This window comes from Pleurodeles waltl, chromosome 1_2 (assembly GCF_031143425.1).
Source record: "Pleurodeles waltl isolate 20211129_DDA chromosome 1_2, aPleWal1.hap1.20221129, whole genome shotgun sequence".
Lineage (NCBI taxonomy): Eukaryota > Metazoa > Chordata > Amphibia > Caudata > Salamandridae > Pleurodeles > Pleurodeles waltl.
The window spans coordinates 869,086,618-869,101,356 of NC_090437.1; positions in this window are offsets into that span (position 1 = coordinate 869,086,618).

Here is a 14,739-nt window from a genome sequence, read left to right on the forward strand (position 1 = left end):
GATTTTCTTATTTACTAATTGGCGTCACTTTTATTTTGCCTTTTGTCTTTCCCAGTCAGAGGGTGATTATACAAAATGCTTACTACCACTAAAGAATGTGATCTAATTGCGCTTTCTGAGCCCCTGCACAACCTTAAATCTACTGGTGTTGCCTTGGGGAGTTCAAAACATTGCAATCACAGCACTCTCTTTGTTCAGAACATGTAAGAAATAGTCCATATCATGAGTCTTTCAGACCAGTCCGTCTTGTGCTGCCAGGTCTTCTTTTATTATGAAACATTGTTTCAGTTCATGTTTCCATATAGTTCTTCATTGCAGTTGTTTAGTATTTGCCAGCCAACACGTGTTTTGTCACAAAGTGACTTTATCAAGGCTGTGGGATAGATAAATGAACATATGCACATGGAACAAGTGTACAGGATGGACACTGGCATAATGTGACGTGACTTCCCAACAATAATCACTGGCATGCCTACATCAAGTCTGATATAGAAATATGTAAAAAACTAATATTATATGAAAAATACATAAGAAAAAAAAGAAAACTAAATGTAGTGCAACAGATGCCCCCTCATACGTGTATGATGATCCTAATGTGAGGGATACAGTTCATGCAGAGACAGATTTAGGTAACTACTAGTCAGTGTAGACAGTCCCTTCGGTGTCCATAAAAAGAAAACATTTAAAAAGGACAAGTCACTACGTTTACCTTCCATAATTTCTAGTTCTTATTAATTCCCGATAGTTGGTAGAGAAGAAAAGGTATCATAATCTTTGTTCTATTATACTAAACAATGAGTGTTCCAAAGGTCCAAGGGAATCTTGTTATTGCATCTAAAATCGCACTTCACTGATTAAGGAATCCGGTCAGGAGGTAGTGTACTCCCAAAAAGTTTGCCAGTAGAGTGGTCGGTATGAAGGATATTATACGAGATATGTTCTTGAAGTAGTAAATTCAGAAAAATATTGTTTTTATTCTTATTAATAGACATGGACCATGATAAGCCCAGTGATCTATAAGTAAAAAGAAGAATGGGTAATAAGTAAGTTAACTCTGAAAAAGTTGTAGCAGGTCGTACTTCAAATTGATAATATGATATTATCATGGTGTGAAGGAGTAATTCAAGTTTAACCAAATGCTTGTTATCATACAGAAACACTAGACACCGTCAACAGGTCATGACCCAGAAAGAATAATTAAACAATAACAGGAAGGAACACAGAATAGGGGACTAAACCCATGATGTGATATGTAAATGGTAACGCGGTCACGATCAAAATTTCAAAGTGAAAACAACTAAAAGTGATGAGAGGTTGAGAAAGCATAACTCACCCATCTCGTTCTGTATAAATAACAGTTGCCATGGTAATGGCAATGAAGTCGCATCACCATGCGTTAGAACGCTCTTTTTTGAGAACGTGCGAGTCTACTATCACACACCGAGATCTGAGCCGCTATAGCGATGTCTACTATCAAAAATGCACACAGGAGGAATATAACTTACTGTATCTCCTGCCGCCCGGCGTTTTGGCCGCATGCTGTTGGGAATAAACAGCCTAGACAGTTCCCAGAGTAGGTTTAAATACAGGTTGATAGAAATGGAACAACCAGCCCACGTCTATACCGGCAGCCATCTTAGAGTGATAACAACTGTTTAAAAGTTTGAAGAAAGCAACTACTTAACTGATTTAAAAGTGGCATGATACGCAGAAAGGAATTAAACACACGGACACTGACAGTGTCATAACAGGTAAATAATATGCATTGTGCATATAGTGTGACGTTCGAAGGTCAGACTGGTTTGGAGATCCAAATTAGGAACAAGGACCACAAAAAAGACGGCAGCCATCTTGATGTAGAAATTTCTAATGGAGAGTAAGTCGAGCAAGGAGCTCAAATGGATAATGCTCACCTAAAACGAAGAAGGTGATGGGTGATATGTGAAAGTTTCAAACCGTTAGACACACTAGATGTGTGAGGGCTCTTGCGTCTAACATAAGGGTTCCCCCTGTGTCTACTTGCTTTATGTCTAATTCTTTTTGGAACAGTGTATCCTTTTTTCTTCTATTGTTCTTTTTCACACCTTATTTACTCCATTCCATGTATTTTCTGTTTTTTACAGGATGTGGATTTATGTTGCTATTTTCATGCACTATGTTACTTCTGTAAAAGGGTGTGCTGTAGGAAGAGCAGCCTCTATATCAGCTTGAGTTCAAGTTGTGGGTAGGTGTTTAAAATGAGGCACAGTTGAGAACGGTGTGGTTTAGACCTAAGGCAAAGCAAATCTGTCACAGAAATGTTGCTGCATACTGAAGTGAGACTTGACTGCTCGCTATTGCAATTTTTGGAAGACCAGTTTTAAAAATGTACAACTCGGATATCCAAATGGAATGAAATAGTATTATTTTTTACAACGATGGTACATTTAGCTGTCGGTGCATACTGTCCAGTACCGGACTATCACCAAAGGACCCATAGAAAAGGTTGTGAGTGGTATAAACATGCTTCTTACAACCTTTAATAAGGTAGGCAAGCCTCTGGGGTGGGCAGACAAAACTAGATGTGAGCAAGTGGGCTTCCTTTTAGCCATGTAACTAGGATACTTGGCATCATATCTCAGCCTGACCCCTCCACCTAATTATGTTGCGAATAAGCAATGCAACCTAAAGCTGGGGATGTTGAAGAGAAAACTCAGAAATAAGCTTACAGACTTACTTCTGGATGAGTTTTTGAGACTTGCAGACTCCGACATAGTTTGAGATTGCAGGACACTAATGGAAGACATGAAATATGACATAAGTTGCTAGTATACCTGTCACTAACTTATTTAATTTTCTGAGCCAGTTAAACCTCTGCTGCATTGGGCCTCTATTGAATATCAGGTTAATGAGCATTACCATACTATTCCTATAGAGTTTGCTATTGTGTCTGATAATAAAGATGCATTATCAAAATAGCAATAGGATGTGTTTTAGTGTGTATACCTTTAAAAGTTCAACTATGTGTATTCACTTCTACCTGTTTTGATTGAAAAGCTACCCCTTGTAGTGTTCTAATTGAGCTGCAATTTAAATCTGCTTTTGAAATACAACATAATCTAGTAATGTTTTGAAAAGGCGTGATTTTTTTTACTCTAATATCCTTGCCCTGCCCCCTACCTCAGACCCACCTCAGCCCCTCCAATAACCATAGGCCCATCTGTGCGGCCCTTGGACCCTAACCAGACTGTACTTTTGGCTCTCAAGAAAACGTTTGTGAGTACCCATGAATTAGAACTTACAATAAAAAACTTATTTTTGCAGAAATATATTGAGGTGGGAACAGGGTAAATGAGTAATGTGCACAGGCGTTGCTATGATTGCAAGTAAATAACATTTTCATAAAGGATAAAAGGTGAAGGGGATAAAGGATTCCCAACAAACACAGAAAAATAATAAAAAGAGTGATCCAACTGCAAGGTACTGGATAGTGGCTACAATGAGAATGAGAATGAGGGGGTACAAACTAGCAAAACACAAAGTAGCAAATTACCTGTACGAGGAAAAAGGTAACTATAGGGTACCTATTTGTTGACACAGAGATAGAGTTGAGGTAATGGTCAGGAATGAGCAAGTCGAAATAATGGGGAAGGGGGTTTAACAGTGTTCGCAGTACTGACATGTATCCATGTATAGTTTTTGATAATATGTGGATGGTCACCAGTCCCCCTTTTACAGTCCTCCTGAGTACTCTGTGATCTGGGGCCAGATGTAGCAAAGGTTTTTACCCATTCTGTGTCTATGGGAAAAAGTGTTTGTAGATAAGGCCCCTGGTTCCCACTCCTTAAAGCCACAATAAAATAAAAATTACTATATTTGGAATGAAACGCCCGGATTAAGATTAATTAAAATAGTTAAACTTCAAGGGCACTTGTTGGTTCTCAGGTATCCTGCCGAAGTAAAAGGTGCCATGATTTGACTTCCCGAAACAAATGAAAGAACTTATTTTATACACATTAAAGCAAATTAAAATTCATAGTTTGATTTCTTATTTTTTTAATTGGAGACATAATTTTCCTAGACCTAGCCCGGAGGGACAGAGTAGTACTTTATGTAATACAAGGGTTACATGTGGTTACAAAACCAAAGACTGACATTTACAATTACAAATGTGTGTTTATAAAGACAAGAATGTAAGTAGATGGCGCATGCAAATGCATGTAGTGACAACAAAAATTTTTTACATTATCAGTATTTCTCATGAATAGTGAAGGTACATAGGAGAAGTTCAGACTGATTATTGTTTTTTCTATGTGTTTTTCTTCCTCTGGTTGTCCTGATTCAGCTGTGTCGATATTCAAAGGGAAAGACGCTGCATGTTTAAAAGATTTGTGTTTGCTGTGTGAATGCATTGTGCCTACTTAGCAAGCTGACCAAAACATTTCGATTCTGAGAGTGTGTGAGAAACTTTAGATATAAAGTATCAGGGCGTATAAAACTGAGGTACTGCGACAGGGAAGAGCACCATTCTCTGCCAGAAACTAGGCAAAGATGTTAATATTGTTTAACTCAATCACTGTCTTCCTTTGCACGATTTCCTCTAAACCACTTTCTCGGGTTAATGGGGAATGTCTCTCCCTCGAACTTAAGTCAAATGTCCATGCAAAATTATTTCCATTATGACATCTGAGCTGGGTTAGAGGGAAAAGTTGATATATTTAGAGTCTGAGTATGCTCGAGGATCCCATCTGAGCACAATTTGGCCTCTGGCGACACTAGTATGCTTCCTGATAGTTGAGTAATCTGGTAAAGCAGGATAACTAATCGAGTGAATGGCCCTGAACCTTTACGAGACCTGAAGCCTTCAAGTAGGGCCAGAACCTGTCAGAATTAAGATGCCATAACACCATGGTTAAGACGCGAATACTTTAGTGAAGTCGGAAGTACAAGTTTATTCCACAAACAGTTTCTCAGATAGATGGCAAATCAAACGGTAATGTTCCTAAAAGGTTTGCCATTACGAGTAGGTGAGGGAACACTATTCGCTTTAGTCTCATGTTGTATTTAAAAACTCCACAAACCATCTGGCATGACCACCAAAGAAAGTGACTATGTCCTTCAGACTGAATAGAATAAAATAATTGTTTAGTCACGTTTATGATGTTGGACACCCCTACATATCATGGTTATTATGAGATAAAATGGTCTAATAAAAAAGTTCACATTGAGAGCTATTGACAACTACGGATGCATGAAGAGTACCAAAGACCAATAAGGATATATGTTGACACAACAAGTATTTTCTGACTGAGGTCTCTCATGTTGTGTCATTGAAATGAATTGTTTATAGTAAGCACAACTTGGTATATATTGATTTAATTTTGTTGCGATAAGACGGAAGAAAGGATATCACGTGGAAAGCACGGAATTCAGAGGCACACTTAGGAGGTTTCTAGTAACCTCTTTGTGGGTCTTATCAAATACTACACTGCAGTGGATTATGGCACCTAATTATGTCACCTGTTGTAGGGCACTGGGATTAAATTGGAACCTATAGCAGAGGACCAATAGCTGAATGAAGTGATGAACTGAGACAGGAGTGAATGGGCAGTGTGATAGCTATCAAAGAGAACAAGAGCTTTTCCCAAAGTGAAGCAATAAGAGACCCAGGGCCTGATGTACAAAGCGACTTTTTGGCTACAAAGACAAAATGTGTGTCTTTGCGACGGCAAAAAGGTGTTTATAAATGTACAAAACCCAAATTGTGAATTGGTAACACTTTATGGAATCACAATTTAGGTTTCATATTAAATACAAAATTGGTATTTGGAAAGGGTGTTTAAAGAGCATTCTTTCCGAATACTACTTTCTTTACTTATCTATTAATGTTTTACAACCTAAATCCAGTATCAAAACATTATTATTTAACCACTAATATTTAACCTCTAAATCTAAATTGGTGGTAACCATTCACTAATAGGAAAGGGTCTCTTAGGGACCCCTTCACCTTTGTGAATGTTGACAAAAACAATTAAGGAGCAGGCAGAGGACCCATGGACCACTGACTGCACCTAAAAATGTTTACAAAATTATTCATTTTCTTTATTAAACACATTCCGTTTTCTTTTTAGGAAAATGGAATGCATTAAAAAAGGTTGTTTTATTTAAAAAGCAATTACTTACATGGTGCTTTGCTAACCCCAGCAGGCCACCATGCCTGTGACTCTAACAGGCCACCATGACTGTGAATCTAACCAATCATAGTGGGCCTCAATTTGTGACCTACCTCATACATAATTAATGAGGTTGGGCGAATTGCGACCCACTACATATTAGTATTGTGTGAACCAACCTATTAACTATTAGCTCGGTACACATTATACCAATACTTTCTGTAGAAGTCGGTGTGCAAATCGCACATACTTTTGCCAAATCTCTTTCCGTAGTCGTTAATTGATGCAATTTAAAATTTCTTATTAGGAACATTTGTACAACACACCCCACGTTTCCAAATGATGTGCACATTTTTTACTGTCACCCCAGCCCCCAGCTCCATTATTTAAGTGAAGGAGAACATTTGTGTTATAAATGCCCATCTTGAATGCCACATGATCTGCTCAGTCACCTTGCTGAAGACAGAACATCTACAGAGATAACTAAGGCAAGAAGGAGAACTGCTGTCACTGCCAGAGAGCACAATTTTCTTGTATCCTGCAAACTGCCAATACAGGGCCAATAAAGATATTTGCCTGTTATTTTTCTGAGATAGTTGTGGGGGCGTGGCATGATCATTCCACTTACTTTCAAAAGTGTCCATACTATGCCATGGTCTACCATGTGACATGTTTGAAGAATATCTGCTTCACTGTGGTCTTCATTTTGCAGATAAAAATGTACTATAGGATATCCATCAATATAGTGTCCAAATCCTAAATGATGCTTCTTGAAAATAGGTACATTTTAATTTCCATGTTCCTCTGACTGTTATGTGTTCCTTTCTGTATAGGAATTTACTGGCAGTGATATTTGGCTATTGTAGGTCTCCTCATGAGAGAGTGGTAATTGCTTATTTCAGGAGTTAAGAGAATAGACAGTGAAAAAGGGATTTTATGTTACGAATAACAGTGACTTCCAGTAGTGAATTTCTCATCAGCCTTTGAAATCCCCAGATTGTCTACTCAGGAAATGAAATAAAACCATGAAAACAAGTAATAATAAAAATAAGAACCACATCGCAACAGCAATACAAATAATACAATGTATAGTTGTGTTATATTATTATTGCAAGTAGTAGTAGAAGTGGAAATATGTTTCAATATGATTACACTTTGTAAAGTAATAATAATGAAAAAGTATAATACTAATACACATAATAATAGTAACCACAACATATTATTATTAGTAATAACAATAATAATAATAATAACAATGATAACAATAATAATAATAATAATAATAATAATAATAATAATAATAATAATAATAATACCACGTTTTACATTATTTTTATTTTTATTATTGTTATTATCATTATTTTAACTTAAAGGTGGTGAGCCATGCATGAGAAAAATCTCCACCACGCTGCAGTTGGTGGAGTTTTGCAGGAACTCCTTACTCCAAGAGGTGGGCAAATCTCAAAGAACTCTGCCGGTGTAGTGGAAATTTTTACCCACCCCTAATGACCCCTAGTTCTTGTTTGGTGTCTCTGGAATCACAATTTCAAATCCTAACTTGTGGTGAATTTGGATTTTAATTTCAATTCTGAAAGTGCCACTTTTAGGAATTTTCCATTTTCTAGCGTTAGCCATTTGGTGCATGCAGCTTGTCTCTTGGTCACATAACCGGGTGTAGCTGACAGCAGGACTTTGTGTATTCCTCCTAGACAGCCACACACAATTTGAAGCTTAGGATGGGACTCAATTGACCATCACTGGCTGGATAGGTGGAGGAGCTCAGCCCTTCAATAGGCTGTGTCCTATCTACACAGAAAGGGTTGCATACCCCCTGTGCTTACCCTGGAGCCAGGGCCAGGAAGTCAAGGCATATGTCCACTTCAAAGACATACCTCTAGAAGCTTCTCCCCACTTCAAAGACACAACTCTATATAAAAGAAGGATCTCTGACATTACCTCTACAAACACTTATGTGGATACTCTGTGGATACTCTGCCAGGAAGAAGGACTGCTGTACTGCTCCAAGGACTACCAGTGTGCTGGACTGCAGCTCTAAAGGAACTGCTTCCCTGCTGTGCTGGCCTGCTGACCTCTTGCCTGAGGAATTAAAACTGGACCTGCAAATTCATCTTGAACCCGGGACCCCAGAGTGACTCAAAGGGCTATCTTGCTGGCCTCCTGATCTGATCCTGAGGGTCATAAATGTCTCTGCAACCAGCTCCTGGACACAGCTGCAATGTGTTCCTGATCCCCAAGCGGTGCCTTTCAGGCCTTGGACCATTGATGTGGCTAACAGGCTCTTGGCATCAAGGTTTTGGGCTCTTCGCAAAGGTGAATGGACCATTCACATCGGAACCTCACCACTCTCACTGAAATTCAGCATGAGCCACTGCCAGTCTGTCTCTTCCACAGCAAGCATTGATCAATTGTGGCGAACCACCACTGAAAACCTTGAGTCCCCCTGTCTGCTACACCCTGCCTGCTCTTTGTGCCATGTTGACCACCACCCGTGAAGCTCTTGTTCGGTGCGCCTCTATCACGAACGTGACTCTTGCCACAAAACTTGAGAAGGTAATCCTTCATCTGGACTAATCCGGGACTGTATCCAATCCACGCTACAACATGGTTGGCTTGAACTTTTGACTTTGATCTGGTCCAACATGCAGCAGTTGGTGCTTTATGCTTTTAGGAGCTACATTGCAGCTTAGTTTAAAAAAATGCATAGCTCCGGTTCTACTCATTGGATTTGTGTCACTTTAGTCTTGTTTTTATTGCATTTTGCTTGAGTTTTCTGACCCAGTGTGCAAGCCTTTTTGTGGGGGGTGTTTCCACTGTTTTACTGTTTGAAGTGTTGCACAAGTACTTTACACATTACCTATAAGTTTGGCCGGACTGCACTGTGCCAAGCTACCAGGGGGTTGATAAAAGGTTAGTTTGGGGGTTTGCTTGTGCCTTAGCCTGACTAGGATTGTGATTACTGCTCCACCAGGGCTCACTCCCCAGTCGACCAGCAATCCAATTTGTAACTAATGATAATAATAATAATAATAATAATAATAATAATAATAATAATAATAATAATAATAATAATAATAATAATAATAATAATAATACAAAGTTGGGTCAAGTCTCAGTAGGCATATGCCCTTATGCGAGGGAGACCAGAGGGAATAACCATGTTTCTTAAAATATAGCTAAAATACTGACAAACTTCATGGTTAGGTTATATTATTTGGCAGCCAGTAAGAGTGAGGAAGGTCTGGCTTGCACTAACAGATTCCTTATGTCATCTAGATCTGGAAATATATAGCTGTAATACTTTCCTTTAAGTCCTATGTTTGAAACCTGTAACCAAATTAACGGTGCACCCTAACACTTTGCCCTGCAACAATGTAGGTATCTGTGCTAAGATGATATACTTAATTGTGTTTACTAAATTCCATAGGAAAATCCACACATTTTTTATTGCCAGACTCCAGACAATCAAGGCAATGTTTCCTTCATTAGCATTCTAGGATTTATAGTTACCCATTTGAGAAATGCAACAACACATTGAATACATTTGTTGAAAAAATTAAACTATTTACACTTTTCATTTTACCTTCAGTCTACAATGAGATATTGATGTGGGGTTTGCACCAATACATAGCCTTCAATGTGCAAAGGAAACAGATATGGTTTGTGTGGGTACAAAAAGAGACTGAGGAGTTACCAGTGTTAAACAACCGAAGGCTGAAGTAAAAAAAAAAACAAAAAAAAAATAACAAAAAAAAACTCCAGCAAAAAGGTCTGGAAAAATTCCAGCAATGAAAAAGTTGATGTGTCACTAATCAAAATGGCTGCTTCTTGTCCTCTCTCCGTTGCTGAATCTGCCAATTGTGCTTGGAAGTATTGTTGGTCGAGTCTAAACTGATGTTTCTTTCAGCTGGCTCCCGGGTTAAACACTGTGGGCCTGATTATGAAGACCACCAGGGTCGCAGTGACGGTCTGATCACCGCCAAATTGGTGATGCGACTGCTTTGGTGGTGGTCTGACTGCCACATTATGACCGTGGTAGTCGTGCCACAGTGGGACTGCCAGCACCTCCAGTTCTCCTCCACAGGAGGGACTGGTGGTCCTAATCAGCCAGGGAAGTGCTCCATGTAAAGGCTGGCAGACACGGGATGCTGGATTCCCCAGGGTGGCTCCTGCACTGCCCATGCACTTGGCATGAGCAGTCCAGGGCCCCACTCCTGACAAGCCCGTTCACGATGAACTTTGCGATGAGTGCTGGTGCACCCTATGCATTACAGCATTGCCGCCAGCACTATTATGAACCGGCGTCAATGTTGTAGGCTGTTCCCGGCTGGGCCAGCAGGTGGAAACACCATTTTCGCCCGCTGACCCAGTGGAGAACTCCTCATGGGGCCCACAGGAAGGCAGCCGCACTGGTTGCAACCTGACTGCAGGACTTCAACGGACGGTGAAAAACATCCCCCAAAGTCATAATTAGATCATATATCTGAGCACAGGAAATTTAGGAATGCTGATTAGAGCATCCTGGCACTGGGAAGGTGCTAGTGAGGAAATTAAGTGGCAAGAGCTTTGTAGAAGGCAGCTAACTCCGGATTTTGATATTTTGGAATGTGGACGAATGGCCACTCTGCCACGCACTCCTCATTTTATGAAATGAGAAGAAGTCAAACTCTGGAAGAAATGGTAAGATTTATATTTTAGAACCATCACAAAACGAAAATAGAATTGCAACTTTAAAACGTATTTGCTGAATGTAACATCTCATTCAAAAGTGTTCTTTAAACTGGGTATTGAGCTGATGGGGGTGTGACATTGACTCAGATTAGAAGGCCTCTAACCTGAGGCCATTTGGAAGAAGGTCAACTAAGTACAAGTAGGTTCAGTTTTTCAGAGTTATATTTTATACAATTTTCTTTCATCCAGTGCACAACTGATGACAGGCAGTTACCAAGGCATGGTCTAGTCTGTTCTGAGAAACCCATCAAGGGAGATAAATAACTGGGTGTCATTAGTATAGACATGAATAATAAGCTGAAAATCTTGGTAAAACTCAGACAAAAAGACCACAAAATAATGAAAAGTCTCAGAGAACACAGTAGTTTGAATGTTTAAAATATAAGTGAAAAGGGGGTTAGAAGAACCACTAGAAAGTGTGCTTTAAAAAAATAAGTGAGCTAGAAAAGGATTTTTTCTCTAACACCTACTCACGAAATCTAGATGTGGAAACTGCATGAGACACAGTATACATGTTTGCACATAAGTACTGCACTACAACCTATTCCAGAAATATTTCGAGTTCATTTTGAGTTAATACTAAGACAATACATGTGCTGTGAAAGGCGTTAAAGCCTGGTTAAGCCGGATTGGCAGCATTCACCATCTAGTTTGACTTAATGAAGGTGGTGGTTTTTGTATTCACCTCCCTCTCAGGTACTTTTGCAACAAATGGGGTAGCAAAATGGGATAATAATGGTAGAGGCTGGATTGTTCCAAGGATTTTAAGCTGGTAGAACACAAGACTTTCATTCCAAGTAGAGGGGACAGATGTGATGTGAAAGGTCGTGTTGATCAGAAAACAGCGTTTGGGTGCTATGGTCGATACAGCCAGGAGCATAAAACGAGTTAAACTTTGGTTAGTACGTGTTAGACTTTTCATCCTTGGTGTGGTCTCTCTTAACTTTGTGCCTCTGTTTCCTAGGTTGTTGATATGTGCTGGACTCTGATTTTGCTGTTTCTGTTACTGTGGGCACTTTACCACTGCTAACCAGTGCTAAAGTGCAAGTGCTCCTTTACAAAATGTGTATGTAATTGTCTCATCCATGATTGGCATATTTGGTTTATTAGTAAGTCCCTAGTACAGTGCACTAAAGGTGCCCAGGGCCTGTAAATCATATGCTACTAGTGGGCCTGCAGCACTGGTTGTGCTACCCACATTAGTAGCTCTGTAATCATGTCTCAGACCTGCCACTGCAGTGTCTGTGTGTGCAGTTGTAACTGTAAATTCTACTTGGCAAGTGTACCCACTTGCCAGGCCTAAACCTTCCCTTTTCTTACATGTAAGACACCCCTAAGGTAGGCTCTTGGTAGCCCCAAGGGCAGGGTGCAGTGTATGGTTAAGGTAGGACATATAGTAATGTGTTTTATATGTCCTAACTTGTGAAATATTACTAAATTCATTTTTCACTGTTGCAAGGCCTGTCCCTCTCATAGGTTAACATGGGGGCTACCTTTAAGTATGATTAAAGTGTAGATTCCCTTTGGGAGGGGATGGACATGTGGAGTTTGGGTTCTCCGAGTTCACAATTTAAAAATACTTCTTTTAATAAAGTTGATTTTGAGATTGTATGATTGAAAATGCCACTTTTAGAAAGTGACCATTTTCTTGCCTATACCCTTTCTGTGACACTGCCTGTTTGTCGATTCCCTGTCTGTGTCAGTATGACAGTTGGGCTGGTTGCACCTCACACTAGAAAGTGACACGAAGGGGGCTGGGGTGCAGTCTGCATTTCCTGATGAAACATCTGAGCTAGGAGGGAGGAGTGGTCACTTACACCTGAAAGGGCTGTGCCTGTCCTCACACAATGCAGTCTCCAACCCCCTGGTGAGTGTCTGGGGCCTGGCCTGGGCAAGGCAGGATTTCACATTCAAGAGAGTCTTTGCTTTGAAGTAGGCCTTCTTCAAAGGAGAAATTGAGTATAAGAAGGGCACCCAAAACTACAGACTGGAGAACACTTCTGGAAACCAAGAGGAACCTCTGCCTGGAGAAGAGCTGACAAGCTGAGGAAGAAGAGCTGCCCTGCCTGTGACTGTGCTTTGTGGAGCTATCCTGCAGTTGCTGCTTCTGCCAGAGTAAGAGGGCAAAGACTGCACTTTGTGTGCCTTCCATCTTGTGAAGATCACCAAGGGCTTGATTTAGAGCTTGCCTCCTGTTGTTTGAAGTCTCAGGGACAGCAAAGACTGCTCTCTGTCAGCACGTGGAACCTCTGAAGAGACACCTACTCTGCCCTGTGATGCCCATCCAGTTCCTGGGACCCTAAAAGGAGAAGCTGACAGCCTAAGAGGAAGAAATCCACACACAGAACGCCGTGCGGGGAAAAGATCGACACAACTCCGAACTGCAGCTGAAAAATCAACATGCCTCCAGCTTCGTGGCTGAAAATCGCCTGCAAAGCGACCGAAGAATCGACGCATGGAGCAGGAGAAACAACACGCAGCATCGCTGGGGCTGGGAGATCGCAACCAGCGCTGCGTGGTTTTCAGATCATCGTATGGCTGGATTTCCGACGCAAGCACCGCTGGGTGTGTAAAAACAACGCAAGGCCTGCTCGGACCCGAGAGTGCTGACTGGATCGACACATAGTTCTCTCTCTGAAGAGAGAGGAAACGATGCGCCTGATCCAATGAAAGGAGAAACAATGCAAGGTCTCTTGCGTGAGTGAAATCGAGGCATCGCAAGCCCTTTTTGACACACACTTGTCCATGCGGGGTTATTTTTGACGCACCAAAGGTAAATTTTTATGCTAACAGTGTTAGTGTGTGTTAAAAACTACATGAAGACTCTTTTTTATTTTTTATTGATAACTTGACTTGAGTATTGTGGATTTTTGTCGTTTTGGTCTTGTTTTGTTTAGATAAATATTCTTTATTGTTCTAAACCTGTGTTGTGTCATTTTGTAGTGTTTTCATTAAGTTATTGTGTGTGTTGGTACAAATACTTTACACCTAGCACTCTGAAGTTAAGCCTACTGCTCGTGCCAAGCTACCAAGGGGGTAAGCAGGGGTTACCTGAGGGTGATTCTCTTTTATGCTGTCTAGAGTGAGGGTCCTGGCTTGAACAGGGGGTAACCTGACTGTCAACCAAAGACCCCATTTCTAACAGTAGGAATAACTGGTACCACTTCAAGCAGTACATTCAGAGTGCAAACAATCGGGGTAAAAATTCAGACTGGAGTGTAGGACCAGACTCTACTGGCTCTCATCGTTCTAACACACGGGGGAAATGAATCCTGAAAAAGGTGATTTTTATTATAAAAAACTTAACTAAGAGATTGACAGAACAGGAGAGTAATTTGTGTAGCTGTTGTAGCCGACTTGGTGAGTTGGTGAGAATTCATTAACATTTTTTATATCTTTAAGGGTATGAGTATTAACATGGGAAGAGTAGAAAGGGCTCCCAAAAACTAATTTCACCACCAGGCTCATTTAATCTTTTGCAGGCTCGTTTGGAAGCAGTAGTAATTTTGCGATACCACGTGCTGACGGTTTAGAACAGTAGGAAATGTACGTTTTAAGAGGGGATATTTTCTCTTGTGTATATTGTTAGCACTTGCTTCACAGCCATTGGCTTAGAAAGATGGAAATACCATCCAATTCAGAGGTCCAGTTATGTATGTTAAGAAAGGACAACTACTGCTTTTCAGTTTGGGATGAGACTGATTGAAACAGGGGACTGTGGCAGGATAACTGAAATAGCAGGCCAGATGATCAGACCAGAAAAATGGAGGACATTTTAGCTGTAAAATAAACTCAAAAAATGCAAACTCAAAATGAATATTGTGATCTTTAGATTTTG